This window comes from Periplaneta americana, unplaced genomic scaffold, assembly GCF_040183065.1.
Source record: "Periplaneta americana isolate PAMFEO1 unplaced genomic scaffold, P.americana_PAMFEO1_priV1 scaffold_24, whole genome shotgun sequence".
In the NCBI taxonomy this organism is placed as follows: domain Eukaryota; kingdom Metazoa; phylum Arthropoda; class Insecta; order Blattodea; family Blattidae; genus Periplaneta; species Periplaneta americana.
Window position 1 is genome coordinate 1,486,286 of NW_027185505.1, and position 17,607 is coordinate 1,503,892.

General features: G+C 41.6%; 1 non-coding gene across 1 annotated transcript; it reads right to left on the reverse strand.

Annotated features, from left to right (window-relative positions):
• Nucleotides 1-10,322: 10,322 nt before the first annotated feature.
• LOC138693891 (5S ribosomal RNA) lies at nt 10,323-10,441 on the reverse strand. The gene has a single exon (XR_011330576.1). It is a non-coding gene; the product is annotated as a 5S ribosomal RNA (ribosomal RNA).
• Between the last annotated feature and the right edge of the window lie 7,166 nt (nt 10,442-17,607).

The window sequence follows — 17,607 nt, forward strand, 5'->3', positions numbered from 1 at the left end:
TGGTCTATGACATGTATGTGCATTCCTCAACGATGGCATTCTTTTGGGGTATTTATGGGAGACAGAGCGCGAATGAGCCGACTCCGGGAGACGAGGGGTGTTGTAGAGAGGGAGAGAGAGGGGGAGAGTTTAGTGGTTATTTTGTGGATTGAAGTGATCTTGATAGGCTTGTAGGAGTTTTTCAATGGTTGTGTTCTTGTTGGTGTGTGGAGGATTGTTAAACATATGTTGTGTGTATGAGCGACGTAGTGCGAAGTGTGTGTATTTAGTGACTGTTCGGATTAGGTGTGTGGAGAGTGGTTTCGTTTTGGTGTGGATGTATACTGTGTCGTTTCTGGTATGTTTGGGTAGTCGAAATATCTGGCGCAATAATTTCCTTTCACGGGACTCAAATTTCTTTTGTGTTGAGGGTGAAGATTGCAATAGAAAGTAGGAGGAGTAGGTGCACTGGGATCGAACCAGTGCTTTATATAGGTGTAGTAATGTGTTGGCGTGGCAGCCTTGTCGTCTAATGCCGCTTAGGTAGCTTACTGCTTTAGTGGCTTTGTTGTATTTGTCCCATATTGTTTGCGCTATTGTAGTCCAAGAGAGTTTTGATGTGAGTGGAATGCCTAGATATGTTACTTTGTGTTGGAGTGGTATTAATGCTTGTCCGATTGTAATGTGTTGTCTGTTTGTGATTCGTGATTTTAAAGAGGGGCGGAAGACACAGGTTTGGGTTTTTTCGGTGTTGATGGTAATTCTCCAGGTGTTGGCCCACTCAGTGTACTGTCTCAGGGCGTTGTCTATTAGTACCCTGGCGGATCGTAAGCGGGGATGGGTGGCCCAGAAAGCAACATCGTCAGCAAACTGTGCCAGGCCCACTTGATTGTTGTTGGGTTGAGGGATGTCAGATACATATATGTTATAGAGCAGGGGGGAAATCACGCTGCCCTGGGGAACTCCTGCTTCGATTTGGAAGGTGCGGGACAGATCTTGTCTGCCAAGACGGACCTGGCCAGATCGGTTATTCAGGAAGCTGGAGATCCAGCGTGTTATTTCGTGCGGAAATTGGCGGGTCATTTTTTGGTTTATATACTAAAACCCGCGGACCAATCACATTACGGAAGGGGCGTGGCTTCTCAACGGGCGAAGACATAAATACCCCTCTTGGGGGCAGCGGGGGCGACTGTATTGCGTCAACTTGGGTTGCGAGGACTAAGGAGTAAGCGATGGCACGTACGAAGCAAACTGCGCGTAAGTCCACGGGAGGCAAGGCTCCACGAAAGCAGCTGGCAACGAAGGCCGCTAGGAAGAGCGCACCGGCTACTGGAGGCGTGAAGAAACCCCATCGATACCGCCCTGGTACAGTTGCTCTTCGCGAGATCCGTCGTTACCAGAAGAGCACCGAGCTCCTCATCCGCAAGCTGCCTTTCCAGCGCTTGGTGCGTGAAATCGCTCAGGATTTCAAAACCGACCTCCGTTTCCAGAGCTCAGCCGTAATGGCCTTGCAGGAGGCAAGCGAGGCATACCTCGTCGGTCTCTTCGAGGATACCAACCTTTGCGCCATCCACGCCAAGCGCGTGACCATTATGCCCAAGGATATTCAGCTGGCTAGGCGCATCCGCGGCGAGAGGGCTTGAATTAACAAAGGTACTCCTGCCCGCAAAAAGGCCCTTTTCAGGGCCACTAGTTATTTCTCGGAAGAGCCGGTTGTACCGTACTCCAGGTCTCGTTCCTACTACCCTCAGTTCAAGGTCACCTCAATAATATAAATGGTTTCTCCCTTTCCATTCCTCACCGTATCAGCATTTTCCCACAGCCTGTTTGACAAATATCGCAATGTATCCTATAGGTTAATAAACAATTTTTTAATAGAACGATGGATAACAAAGTTTCTTAGGAAAATTAAAAAAAAATTTCACAGTTCTATAATATTGCACATTATATATATTTACCAAATTAAGGGTTAACGCCGCCGGGACGAGTGATCCTCCGTCCGACCGATCACAAGCGCCAAGGCTCAAAGTGGTCCAGAAAGCAAATCTAGCTGGACTAAAAATGTGACATATTTCCATGAAACTTCGCACTATAGTCACTACTGTATAAGAGGAGAAACTACCCCTTTATAGACGATGCGTTTTGACAAAAATTAGTGACTTGTCTCATATATAATATATTGTTTTAATGAAACTTTACACAGTACTTACATGTAGCTCGTTTATACTATATTGGATACAAAATGTGATTATGATTGTATAAGAGTAGCTACTTGTCTCCTATCTAACATTTTTTACTTTCACGAAACTATAACTGTGACTCATTATTTTCGATAGTACAGACGTGGTCTGCTTAGGAAAGGACAAGCGGAAGACTGTGACCTTTGTGACCTCGGGTGGGTATTACGATAACATTTATAACCGTCACCCTGATAAGCATCCGAGCAGCTTATTTCAAAAAGGAGTTTGAATACAAACAATTCCTTCAATCTACTACGATTATTACAATAACTGATTTCATTAATCTCCTCTCTTCTTTAGCAAAATATAAATTACCTTCAATTGGTCGATTCAGCAAACTTGTTCATAAAACTTATCGCTATTGCGTCACGTTTCGCAATTTTTCTAAAGTAAAAACAAAAACACGAACAAACGCCTACTCCTTTAACCTCATCGCTCTCTTATCTCTAGAATCCCGGGGGGTTGAGAACCTGAATTCTCTGTGGTGTGAAACAAAGCAACCCGCAGGAGCAATGACACGTTCAATTGTCCTAATAATAGAAAAAAAATTACACGTCATTTAGTGTATTCAGAACATTTTTACAGGACCGTGTAGGATATTCACTCTCCTGTCGAATAGTTTCGGCGGCTGGTAGGCGATACGCATTAATTAAAATAATACTTGCGTACCTTGTTCAGGACAGTGACTGTGCTACTTTCTTTCTTTCTTTCTTTCTTTCTTTCTTTCTTTCTTTCCTTTATTTGTAGCTTATTGATGACACCAGATGCCATAACGGAAATGCCGTGATGGTATGTTTGTTTAATATTCAAAATCAAGTGACAGACGCTATTTGACTTTGCGGTGGAGGGGATAGGGACCTGATCTCGGATGTTCCGAGAGATGCCGGCGCACAGTTGTCCAGAACGCAAAACTATGTAAGAAAATCAACTTCATCATAACCGAAGTTTAAGTAATATCTAGGCTTAAACAAAAGCTAGGCATTGTGCACAACAGCATACAAAACATCAATATCAGTAAGAGGTGGGACAAAACATGAGTTTTTTTTTTAAAGTCACGCTCTTCAGTTGATTTTTGTTCGTGGGGTCAGTGGCTGTTTTATACTGTTAAACCTTCCCTTATGGAGGTCATAGGACAAGATGTGTACTTTCATTTAATACGCGAAAAGCAATCTATAATACGTTAGCATTCATTTAATTGGCACGTTTACTGAGATTTGTGCAACTAGTTTTTTTTTTTTTTTTTTTTTTTACGACATATTTAACAGGCTGTGCATTACAAGTAAACCTGAGTTAACTTTCAATTCTTCTACCCACACATTAATCAAATATTAAACTCTATACGGCTTAAAATTTAGCTGCTACATCCTGCAAACTTAGATGTTATATTCATCTCTTGGTGGCGCTTTACGAATTCGACAGCAGCCACTTTTCAGAGTCTGGATGAAGGAGCTTAATTTCTCCAAGAAAAATTCAACACTTCTTGAACATATAATGAACAACTAAATTATGGAGTATATCCATGAATCTAGCATTTTGTTACCAACTGCGAAAAATATGGCAGGCTAGTCATCTTTTAGGAGCATAATTTCTATTAAAACATTAAAAATTATCAGAAAAACTAATTTTTCCCTAATTCCCTAATTACACGAGCATAATTCGTTTTTGCATAGATGCGTATAAAATTTCATGGAAATATGTTACATAGGGGAGAAATTATTAACTCTGTATAAATGTAGCCTCTAAACACAAGAAGTAGATTCCCATATAAAAACCATTATCTGAATTTATGCTACCTGTAACTATACTGTGTGAAATATAATGTAAATATTTCAGTTAAGATAGAAATTATTAATTTAGTCTATAAAGCACTTCCGATACAACTCTTCACACAATAATAATAATAATAATAATAATAATAATAATAATAATAATAATAATAATAATAATAATAATAATAAATAATTCTGAGCTTCAGTGCAAGAACTCTTTAACCCTCACACAGCTTGTTCTGAGAAAAATCAGTATTAAAGAAATTTATACACATTAAACAAATTGTAATGCTATATGTTGTCATGTCTCTTCTATCCCTCACGTGGAAACTTAGGCTTACACAGCAGCAAGAATAAGATAACAACGTTATTATCATCTGTCCTTTTATGGCTATACAGTTTTTGCAGTGAACTACAGAATTATTAACTATTATTATTACAGACCTGTTATTTTTTTCACTTTTTTCACACACACACACACACACACACACACACACATCTATTATACTAAACATAAACCCACAAGAGAAAACAATACTTGTATTAACTGTAAACATTTTTCTTCCTTTCTTTATTTTTAGCAGAATCCTCCATTTCACCCTTTATCTCACTAGATGCGCTTCCCGCAGACATTCTTCATTATATGTTTCACACACCACTTCGTAACACTTGCAGCGGTTGACTTTTGTTTTCTTGTCTTTTTCTCTAGGGTATATTGTACATAGTGCTCGGTATCGGTGCTCGTTCACGTGATATTTTACCTTTGTTTTTCTTGCTAACTCCTGCCAATTTTTCTGATATTTCCCGTAGTTGATTGGTCAAGTACTGCGGATTGATTCCCGGTTATAACAAACACACCTACACTACATTCCAATGATTTCTGACTCGTTACTGCACATTTTAGAAACACTGTACGAAAGCACACACAGTCTCTCGTAAATCAACAGGTTACAACAGAGACTTACACTTGCAAACGCGTGGGGATTTCAGAAAATTTCTTACTATTTCAGTACCTTTAACTGTACAACAGATTTTGTTTTCTCGAAAAAGAAAGGTCAACGTTACTATTGACAAAAGACAGAAACGTACGATTACAATACCTTTATTTTAAACAATCTTAGAGGTGGTCTGGGAATTCCTAAACTCACCACGCGACTACTTAACCCTAGACAGGTAATCATCACTGTACTCATGTTAAAGGTAAGCATTCGTAATTTTTACTACTCACATTTTAATTAACTGAAATCAACTCAATATCACACATTTAACAACTTTTACACATTTCGTAGCCATTAGTGTTCATTTAATTTTAAGTTTGTCATAAAGTCTTTACGTTCATGTTATTGTCCTATTTACAATTAGTGCAAACAACAGCGCGATGTTCTCTGCAGAACCCCTTTTTGCAAAGTCCACAAAATGTTGTCATCATTCTCCTCTTCTTTGCAGGACATTTATAGCAAACAGTACGTTCACCATCTGGCTGCATTACCTGGCATTGTTGTTGCACAGCAATGTTCAGATGTTCTTCAATTGTTGCCCGCAGAGATCGGTGTAAAGTAGGACGTGCAAAGCGGTGCTGCATCCACGGTTTTGTCAGCTCTTCACACAATTGGAAAATGAATTGTTTTCTTGATATTGTTTTCTGAGTTCTTCTAACTATAAATTATCCATGAATTTATACTTGCAATATTTAGCATGTTGTAAAATATTGCTAGTGGCCAGCGCCTCGTCTTTCTATTGCAGGAAAGATTGTGGCACATTTGACATAGTGTATCTACACCACCTTTAGTCCCATTGTAAATAATAATAATAATAATAATAATAATAATAATAATAATAATAATAATAATAATAATAATAATAATAAAGGCTTTACATATAACGTGTTGCTTACTGTTGTCATTGCAGTCCACGTCGGTGGGGGTGGGGGGGTTTCTTTCTCCTCCTCCTTCCTCTAGAAAGAGCAGTTACCAGGGTCTAAGGAAGTGAATGCCCTTTTCTTTCTGGGCTCATCCCTACATTTGTCTTAGCTCCTTAGGGAAAACCACGGAAAACCCTCAGGCTTGCGAATAGACTGAATGAATGAGAGGAGAAACTTTAAAGGTACGTGAAAACACGTCCATGCAAGGGAGTTGGGACTGTGAAAAATTGAATATGTGAAATCCAAGACTGTATTTGCCAGGCGAGCAAAGAAGAAGAAGAAGAAGAAAGGCTTACGTATGACGTGTGGCTTACTGTTGTCATTGCAGTCCGCGTCGGCCAGCGGTGGGAGGGGGGGGGTCAATATACCTGCACATATCAGTTCAAATTATAAAAACCTCTTAATGCTACTGCGGTACTATTCCATTGCCGAACACAATATGAAGAAATTAGCAGATCCCTGAACTGAACTCTTATTACTCTGAAATTACCGCGCAGTACAATTATAGCTATGACGCATTGCAAGCGTTAGTCACCATATCGATTTGCTAAGCAAATTTTATCCCTTTAGAGCATGTCCCCCCCCCCCTCCTCCTCCATATCAGCCAACAACATACTGGATGAAGAAGACTCCTGCAAAAGGGACGAATTAAGATTTAATTTTATTTTAATGATAGACTAACATTGCAAAGTTCCAAAATAATTTTTTGCATTCCTTCATTACACTAGTCGTACAAAATTGCGGTCGTATCTCGTACTATCTATACTAATAATAAATCTGTAGCCGAAATTTTTCTGGTAAGTTTCGATTTTCCAAAAGTAATTGGTCCTAACATATATAATTAACCACCCTGAAACCGAAAATCGCATTTTTGAAAATTTTGTTTGTATGTCTGTCTGTATGTTTGTTACCTTTTCACGCGATAATGGCTGAACCGATTTATATGAAAACTGGAATATAAATTAAGTTTGTTGTAACTTAGATTTTAGGCTATATGGCATTCGAAATACTTTATTTAAAAGGGGGGTTATAAGGGGGCCTTAATTAAATAAATCGAAATATCTCGCTTATTATTGATATTTGAGAAAAAATGTTACATAACAGATGTTCCTTTAAAAATGATTTCCGTTAAGTTTTATTTTTTTACAACATTTTGATAGGACTGATATTTAATGAGATAAATGAGTTTTAAAATTAAAATAACGCTATCTAAGACGGTGCAATGAATTAAGAACAAATGACTTCGTCTATAAGGGGCCTTGGACAACAACAATCGAAACAGGGGCCTTGGACATCAACAAACAATCGAAAGCTATTAAACATAGCCTACAGGGAATGTTTCTGTGTTTGTATGAAGTAATATCACAAGCTCGTAAATTAACTGATTTGTATAATTAGTTATTATTTCACCATTGGAAACTGTAGTTTCTCTAGATGGACATAATGCTATAATGTTATTACAGTAACGTCTGAGTAAATCGAGGACAGGTAAGATTAAAATAGCTTCTTATGCACAGAAAATTTGATAGGCTATTTTGTACATTCGTTTTCTGTATTTCTTAAAATAATATTTATGTACACGCATTTTAATCTCAGAGAATTAACGAACAACGAGAGTGTATTGATTTAGTATGCAGTAATAGTACTTTAGCTTGGCAATCCATTATTTTAATAATTCATATTTTAACTATGCTCAATTGAATCGTGTTAAAATACATAAAATATATATGCAATAAATGCAGTGCTAAAAAAAAATTGGGTAATATGCGAAGCAGATTATCTTGCGCTGTTGTAAAAGTTGTTCCATGGATCAGTCGTCCTATTTTAATTATGTAATTACTTTATATTTATTTCTAACAGGTGGAGCGGAGCGAACGGGTACGGCTAGCTAACAATAAGTGAGAACTTACAATACAACAACGACAACAACAACAACAGCTGATAATCTGAAAGGGAACATAGTAATTTGGGGTGAATTAAAATGCAGCTTCCATTCGTTTAAAATTTCTTTAAATTTTAACTAAATATTAATGTAGATATTACCTCTAAAGGTAAATGGGGGCATGTTTCACAACGCTAACAAATTACAAATTAACAATATACAATTAACAACGGAAATATTACATATGCTTGTTAACTGTGTTTCACAATGCAATCTTATTCACTTGTATGTTTTAACGAACTTTACAAAATCGGCGAAACAAACTTACAAATACGCATAATTGGTTGAACAAAATCGCCAACGACAGTTTACAAAAATCACTAAGGATCAGAGGTAAAGTAGCTGTAATTTTAGAACTATCGATGGACATGTTTATATTTTTTTATATATATTTTATTTAGATTTTGCTACATCGGCGACAACGGAGTTTCGCGGCATGCAATTGGTCGAGCATACCAATGCATTAATTAGCCTACGACTTAACTGACGAAAGTTAGCGCGAAATTCATTCAAATAATTGATAAATAATGGATTTGACCCACGTAGTTATATGCAGTTGATAGAGCAGCTAACATGTCCATCCATTAAAATCAACTTCGCTCTCTGCTGGTCCATCAGTATATTTTATTGTTTCATCCATAACCTCGCCAACATTAGGGAACCCAGCAGGAGGAGCATAAAAATCCTTTGCCCGAGTAAGCACATTCGGTGATCAATAACCCGCCTCGAGTTTTTTCAATCTTGTAACAACATCAACTACCATGTGTGAACTTTTGCACACTGTAATCTTATAAATTCCGTTCTTATCTGCTAACGCAGGGAACTGAGAGCTACTATGCAACCAATGCAGTTCTCGCTTTGTGGTTAGGGCACCACTTTTCCCTTTCAGATGTTGCATGTGATGTCCCATATCTTGTAGGAGAGATTACAGCGAAATGGGATTCGGAACGACTTCAGAATACTGCGTAAGTAATGCCGACATTGCATTATTAAGTGATTGGTTTTCGGTGCAAAGTTTTTCTTCTTTAAGTGCGAGTATTTATTAAATACGTTCCTCGTATATAAGAACTAACGCGGTATTCTGAAGTATAGCGCGGGATTCATTCGAAACCTTTCATTAATATTCGTACAATGATACGAACGTGGCCGGAAAATTCTACGTTAGGCCTAAATGCAAAATCTTCGTCTGAGTCGCTAGAACTACTCAATAACATCACAACTGCTTCAGTGTAATTCTTAATGGTACCCTGTTACTATAAAATTGATTTTATACATATGTGTTTATTTTTTTCATTCACAATTAGAAGCTATTTCAACAGGGCTACTGTAGAAAATGTGCTAACTTCACTAGTAAAGTTTAGTTTACACGTTTGTAAAATTACTCCTTCGTTGTGAAACAAACATATCACTTGTAAAGAGCGCAAAATTTCATTCGTAAAGATTTGATTTCCTTTGTACAGTCCACCTTTACAAACAAAGATTGTGAAACAGAAGTTTACAAACAGAGTTCACAATTTCCAAAGATTGTAAACTTTGTGAAACACCCCACTGGTGAATCAGCACGCCGAGCTCGATCGAAATACAACCAGTTACTATTATTTCCCTATCGTTTTTTGACATTTGATTCCGCGTCCTACCTCTTTCATTCGTTACTAACCAACAACGCCAATAGCAGAAGGTAACGCAAAAACAGTCACCGGTTCCCCGATGCATGGCTTTCTCTCTCAATGTCAACTGAGAGTTAAAAATATTCATTATAATATGCACTTTCCACTCACTCCTCAGAATGTCTTCTTTATTTTTATTTATTTATTTTTTAAGATATGTGAGCTACGTACTGTATGTCTGATGTTTTGCCATCGTACATTCAAATATTTATATTCACTGTACAGTACAGCGAACTGTTTATACTTACTGTACATGCTATAACTACTTCTCCCAACTCCGCTATTGCTATATTTCCTAAACTAAACGCTGATATTGAAATAACGCCTGGTCTGATAATGCAGTCTGTTTAAATTTCTACCGACCAAGTTCTGCCCTTCATCATGGGAAAACAACGAGCTTCTTTAAAGGATACAACTACTAGGACAGAGATATTTTCATTATGGAATTTGTACTACCCACTGAAATGTAGTAACTAATGGGATTTTAATTAGCCATATATGTACAGTATATTACATTCTTTACCTAAAATGTCTCTAACTTCTAGGGAGAGCGCGAGGTACGTTCACAATCCCCTGAATACATATTCCCTTCTTCGAGAAAACGCAGAGAAGTGAACCGTCTCATATGAATATGCTACCAGTCATAAGTTTCAATACGGAGCTGCAAGTACTTAAGAATTATCAATTACTCTACAATTATGCAGCGGCGTCATCATCCAAGCTATAGCTGGAATAGGGAAGGGAACATAATATCCCATAAGTCTTATTAGAACACGCTGGAAATAGTGACGTAAAAAAAAAAATCGCCAACGGCACGTGGTGTTCCCAAGCGGTCACCCATCCAAGTACTGACCACGCCCAATGTTGCTTGACTTCGGTGATCGGACGAGAACCGGTATTTTCAACATGGTATGGCCGTTGCCGATGAAACTGCGTAATCTGTAGGCACTTGAGGACGATGGGATTGGGGTGCACTCGATAAAACCTGCACTCGCTCACACACACACGTAAACTGCCTGCTTAGACTCTGTACCTAAATTACCAAGCTCGTTGGATGTCATTGGGATAGATGATAAATCTATCTATCAACGGCAGTTTGGTTACGTTTCAACGTCACACACTGCTGGATTGACACGGGATTAATAAAACAGCTAGTCGGCATTCTAAGTTAAGCCACAGGTGGATTGTTGTTCAACAGCGGAGCCTCCTTTCAACCACATGGTTGTGGAACTGTAGTCGGATTTTCGACATCATTTTCATGCCATACTACGGAACTTCACACAAACTTCAATTCACTTCTTGCACCGGCGGCTACTACGAATGGACTGAAGCTCGCTACTGACTAGGGGGGGGGGACATTTGTCTCTTGATGGATTACGTGACAGATATATAAAGTATCAGTCGTATGTTATGAACCCGAGTTTCAATAAAGATAGATTACCCGTATGTCCACAGATTCTCAGTAGTGGCCTGCGGAAGGATTATGCCCGCGGTCGACAAGTTACCTTCTAAGTTGTTTTCCCTCAACAATTAATGCTGCCAAGTGAGTAGGAATGACACCGCGCTCTCATATAAGTCGTACGAAACTATTAAGGAAACGAATTTGCCTCGTGGATCCAAGTCTCCCATGGACTGCCTATAATGTATTATCTATCCTAGAAGTGTTATCGGGGTGATTATTTAAATTTTCACTCGGTGGGAACCGCTGTTGTTCTTCATTCATCTACTCTGTTATGAATAACTTGTGGCCCTTAAAAGGGCCGGTTGCTGATTCCCTAGCAAGCACTCCCGCTTACTTGGAACTAGTGTATTTTGTGACGGCCTTGGTCCCTTCACTGACGGCGTGCTTGGCCAGCTCACCGGGTAGCAGGAGACGGACGGCTGTCTGGATCTCCCGACTGGTGATGGTCGACCGCTTGTTGTAATGCGCGAGCCGCGAAGCTTCCGCGGCGATGCGCTCGAAGATGTCGTTAACGAAGCTGTTCATGATGCTCATAGCCTTTGAACTGATTCCCGTGTCTGGGTGAACTTGTTTCAGAACCTTGTAGATGTAAATGGCGTAGCTCTCCTTCCTCTTGCGCTTCTTCTTCTTATCGCCCTTCGAAATATTCTTCTGGGCCTTGCCGGCCTTCTTGGCAGCCTTTCCGGAAGCTTTGGGGGGCATGGTGCTCGTCTGATGATGAGCCCGGAGGGAGAAAAATATTTAAGTCGCAGGGACAATGCCGTACTGCCTTCCCAGTGCGAGCCAATAGAAACAGCGCAAACGTTTGTGACTTTACGATTGGTCCGCTGTCGATTATTGACGTTGGCGTAAAAGTGAAGGTTACCGTGGGCACTTCAATCCACAAAATAACCATTAAACTCTCCCCCTCTCCCTCCCTCTCTACAAAACCCCTCGTCTCCCGGAGTCGGCTCATTCGCGGTCTGTCTCCCATAAATACCCCAAAAGAATGCCATCGTTGAGGAATGCACATACATGTCATAGACCAGAACCCGACACATACAATTAATAATCCACTTTCATCTACAACGAGAGGAAATCGAAATCAAATACCCCACCCACAACATAACGTACCAGCGAACATCTCTCCGACTGCTGGATAGCTGAAGTCAAAATGCCAACGCACAAACACAAGGATAACAACAATATAAACAAATTGTGACTGCCCTCACCACTGCTTAGTGATGCATGATAGCTATCGTTGAATAATTAACAGTAAATAAATACATTCAAAATTCACGCAAGCCCAGTAAATAATTTACATCACAAACAGTTCATGGTCACTCCTCAAATAACAACAAATCAAAACTTAAATTCTGCTTCTTAAATCTTCTTTCTTACTTTCTACCCACCTGTCTTCTTTCCACGTCTCAATCTCAATCTCATAAAAGCCCTAAATATCCAACATTCTATTAACACTGCACTCACAAGCACTCACGGTCGAAGAGGGCATTGTAATGTAAGACCCTAAAACGACCGCTGGCTCTGCCAGCAATCAACTCTGACACCGGGCGAGGCGAAAAAGAGCAGCACACAGACTCTACATGCGCACCCATGAAGATGAAGACAGACGCCTCTACCGCTCACTGCAAGAAGATGTCAAAGACGCTATACAGAGATACGAGACGCGACGATGGGACAAATTCATTCAGAAAGTCGACAAAGACAGACTAAACGCTCCCAAGCGATTTTGGGAAACCATAAAGCGTATTAGGGGCAAGTACCAATATACTTCCCACCCATTACGCTACAGACAACAAACGATTATTGACACACCAGGCAAACTGGAAGTCTTCCGGCAGTTTCTATCCAACACGCACACAATACCTATACATCCAGACTTCGACCAAGATCATTACCATTTCATCACAGATCATATCACTAACCATCCTATCCTCTATAATCCACTCCCAGCACCAGCACCACGATCAACCGACGACCCCATCATTGATGACATCACCATACTAGACATCTCACTTGCCCTTCAAACATGCAAGAACTCAGCACCAGGACCTGATGGTATCACATACCAAACACTTAAACAACTCCCGCCGACAGCCCTTAATTTTCTTGCTGGGCTTTTCACCCTCTCTTTGAAACTTGGACACTCTCCAACACGCTGGAGACATTCACACATAATTCTATTTCCAAAACCTGGTAAAGACGCCTCAGACCCCGCCAACTACCGACCCATAAGCCTCACCCCGACTATTGCCAAGTTAATGGAGAAAGTACTCGTTTCACGCTTGCAGGTTTACCTGCGCGACCGAAATATGATTCCCGATTCTCAGGCGGGCTTCAGACCGGGAGTCCAGCCGACTGATCAGCTGATACGGGTACTTACCCCCATTGAGGAGGCCTACTCTAAACGACATTACTCAATCATGGTAGCGCTCGACGCCAGACGAGCCTTTGACACAGTATGGCTGGACGCCTTGCGATATAAACTAACAAACATGCAATTTCCGCACGAAATAACACGCTGGATCTCCAGCTTCCTGAAAAACCGATCTGGCCAGGTGCGTCTTGGCAGACAAGATCTGTCCCGCACCTTCCAAATCGAAGCAGGAGTTCCCCAGGGCAGCGTGATTTCCCCCCTGCTCTATAACATATATGTATCTGACATCCCCCAACCCAACAACAATCAAGTGGGCCTGGCACAGTTTGCTGACGATGTGGCATTCTGGGTCACCCATCCCCGCTTACGATCCGCCAGGGTACTAATAGACAACGCCCTGAGACAGTACACTGAGTGGGCCAACACCTGGAGAATTACCATCAACACCGAAAAAACCCAAACCTGTGTCTTCCGCCCTTCTTTAAAATCACGAATCACAAACAGACAACACATTACCATCGGACAAGCATTAATACCACTCCAACACAAAGTAACATATCTAGGCATTCCACTCACATCAAAACTCTCTTGGACCACAATAGCGCAAACAATATGGGACAAATACAACAAAGCCACTAAAGCAGTAAGCTACCTAAGCGGCATTAGACGACAAGGCTGCCACGCCAACACATTACTACACCTATATAAAGCACTGGTTCGATCCCAGTGCACCTACTCCTCCTATTTTCTACTGCAATCTTCACCCTCAACACAAAAGAAATTTGAGTCCCGTGAAAGGAAATTATTGCGCCAGATATTTCGACTACCCAAACATACCAGAAACGACACAGTATACATCCACACTAAAACGAAACCACTCTCCACACACCTAATCCGAACAGTCACTAAATACACACACTTCGCACTACGTCGCTCATACACACAACATATGTTTAACAATCCTCCACACACCAATAAGAACACAACCATTGAAAAACTCCTACAAGCCTATCAAGATCACTTCAATCCACAAAATAACTATTAAACTCTCCCCCCCCTCTCTCCCTCTCTACAACACCCCTCGTCTCCCGGAATCGGCAAATTCGCGGCCTGTTTCCCATAAATACTCCACAAGAATGCCATCGCTGAGGAATGCACATATATGTCATGGACCAGAACCCGACACATACAATTAATAATCCACCTTCATCTACAACGAGAGGAAATCGAAATCAAACACCCCACCCACAACATAACGTACCAGCGAACATCACTCCGACTGCTGGATAGCTGAAGTCAAAATGCCAACGCCCAAACACAAGGATAACAACAATATAAACAAATTGTGACTGCCCTCACCACTGCTTAGTGATGCACGATAGCTACCGTTGAATAACTAAACAATAAATAAATACATTCAAAATTCACGCAAGCCCAGTAAATAATTTACATCACAAATAGTTCATGGTTACTCCTCAAATAACAACAAATCAGAACTTAAAATCTGCTTCTTAAATCTTCTTTCTTACTTTCTACCCACCTGTCTTCTTTCCACGTCTCAACCTCAATCTCATAAAAGCCCTAAATATCCAACATTCTAATAACACTGCACTCACAAGCACTCACGGTCGAAGAGGGCATTGTAATGTAAGACCCTAAAACGACCGCTGGCTCTGCCAGCAATCAACTCTGACACCGGCGAGGCGTCGTTCTTGTAGTTAAACAGCTGCAAGTAGGAGTAGCATCATGTCGGGTCGTGGAAAGGGAGGCAAGGTGAAGGGAAAGTCAAAGTCTCGATCCAGCCGTGCTGGGTTGCAGTTCCCGGTAGGCCGTATCCACCGTCTTTTGCGTAAGGGCAATTACGCAGAGCGAGTTGGTGCCGGTGCGCCAGTCTACCTGGCCGCGGTGATGGAGTACCTGGCGGCCGAAGTTCTCGAGTTGGCTGGCAACGCAGCTCGTGACAACAAGAAGACTAGGATCATTACTACGAGCAATCGCCTTCGGCCGCAGCCATTCGCAACGACGAGGAGCTGAACAAACTCCTGTCCGGCGTCACCATCGCCCAGGGTGGTGTGTTGCCCAACATCCAGGCGGTTCTCCTCCCGAAGAAAACCGAGAAGAAGGCTTAAGCCCCTTCTCCGTAAAACGGCCCTTTTAAGGGCCCCACTAACCTCACAAAAGTCAGAAATAGCCAGTATTGTTAATCCTCTCTCACGGCTTCGTAATGTAATTTCATTACGCGTGTCAACTTTCTCTCTCTCTCTATACCGGTGGGCTGATTTAATATCATCATTCTGTAATTTTGTGCTCTGAACGATGTCGTTGTCCCAGGTTCGCACTGAAGTACTTGAAACCGTTGTACATTTACTAGGCTATTGTGTGATAACACATTATACTGATGCATATAGAAAGGTTTCATTATTATTATATAATTTAACACAATACGAATTAAATTAGATGATGATGCCAAAGTACATAGTTGGCTTCGAAATTTATGTAATATATTTCTATCATATTAGAGTAATGGAGATTATCGTGAAAATAATCACAAGTCCCCTTCTTTGGTGCCCATCGTGGTTTTAGACATATACGTTTGAATATACTAGTTTACTTTACTACATACTACGAATGAAACTAATTTTGAATAAGAAATCGATAACTGGTGAACAACTTACGGCGTTATAATAGAGTTCCTAATGCGTTTGTTTGTTGGTGCACATATTGGCCGCACGCGCAGGAACCCCAATACTGAGATGATGACATGACCTTCTCGTAGGAATCGAAGGCTTTGACAATTTGCGTTCGAATTTCCCCTCTCTCTGTCGTTTCGTTCGAACCGAAATGACGCAAGCTATACGTGGAAGTTGTCTGACAGGACGAAGTCCTGTGTTCTGACATGCGATGTGTACCTCTTCTCCCCAGTGTTTACCACACTGGATTCCTATGACCTAAAAGTTGGCATTGCAAAAACGTGGTGATGTGATGTTCAGTATGTGTCAATCCCCTCGGTTCCTTGTTACGGTCTGGTGAGCATTGCCTACCTGCGTTGTCATATTACCCACCAATTCTTCGGACAGTGATTATTGACTTACAGAAGTTTACAGTAACAGGTAACATAATCCGAGGAGCAAGGCTTCACAGAGGAATCCGGTCTTTCCACTTGATATACCAAGCGTTGGGGTCAGACCCATTTGAAAAACGGAGAGGCATTTCTTACAACGTCTTTTGCTGATACTGAAGTGCCCCTACGAAATAAGTTCTGTTTTCCGCACTGGCCTGTTGAGCTAGTGGTCACACAGTAAAGGTGAATTAAATTAATCTCGACAACTACTGCCCTTTTTAGACGGATTTTATGGCCCTGAAAAGGGCCGTTTTGCCGACGGATTCGGCAGCAGACGTGTGTAGGCAGTCTAACCGCCGAACCCGTAGAGAGTCCTCCCCTGCCTCTTCAAGGCGTATACCACGTCCATGGCCGTGACTGTCTTCCGCTTCGCGTGCTCGGTGTATGTTACAGCGTCACGGATTACGTTCTCCAGAAAGACCTTGAGAACACCTCTCGTCTCCTCGTAGATGAGGCCGGAGATACGCTTTACGCCTCCACGTCGGGCGAGACGACGAATGGCCGGCTTCGTGATGCCCTGAATATTATCTCGGAGAACCTTCCTGTGGCGCTTCGCTCCACCTTTGCCAAGACCCTTGCCTCCCTTGCCGCGTCCAGTCATGTTGCTCGTGTGACGAAGGTTAAAAGTGATCTCGACGGCGGGTCATTTTTTGGTTTATATACTAAAACCCGCGGACCAATCACATTACGGAAGGGGCGTGGCTTCTCAACGGGCGAAGACATAAATACCCCTCTTGGGGGCAGCGGGGGCGACTGTATTGCGTCAACTTGGGTTGCGAGGACTAAGGAGTAAGCGATGGCACGTACGAAGCAAACTGCGCGTAAGTCCACGGGAGGCAAGGCTCCACGAAAGCAGCTGGCAACGAAGGCCGCTAGGAAGAGCGCACCGGCTACTGGAGGCGTGAAGAAACCCCATCGATACCGCCCTGGTACAGTTGCTCTTCGCGAGATCCGTCGTTACCAGAAGAGCACCGAGCTCCTCATCCGCAAGCTGCCTTTCCAGCGCTTGGTGCGTGAAATCGCTCAGGATTTCAAAACCGACCTCCGTTTCCAGAGCTCAGCCGTAATGGCCTTGCAGGAGGCAAGCGAGGCATACCTCGTCGGTCTCTTCGAGGATACCAACCTTTGC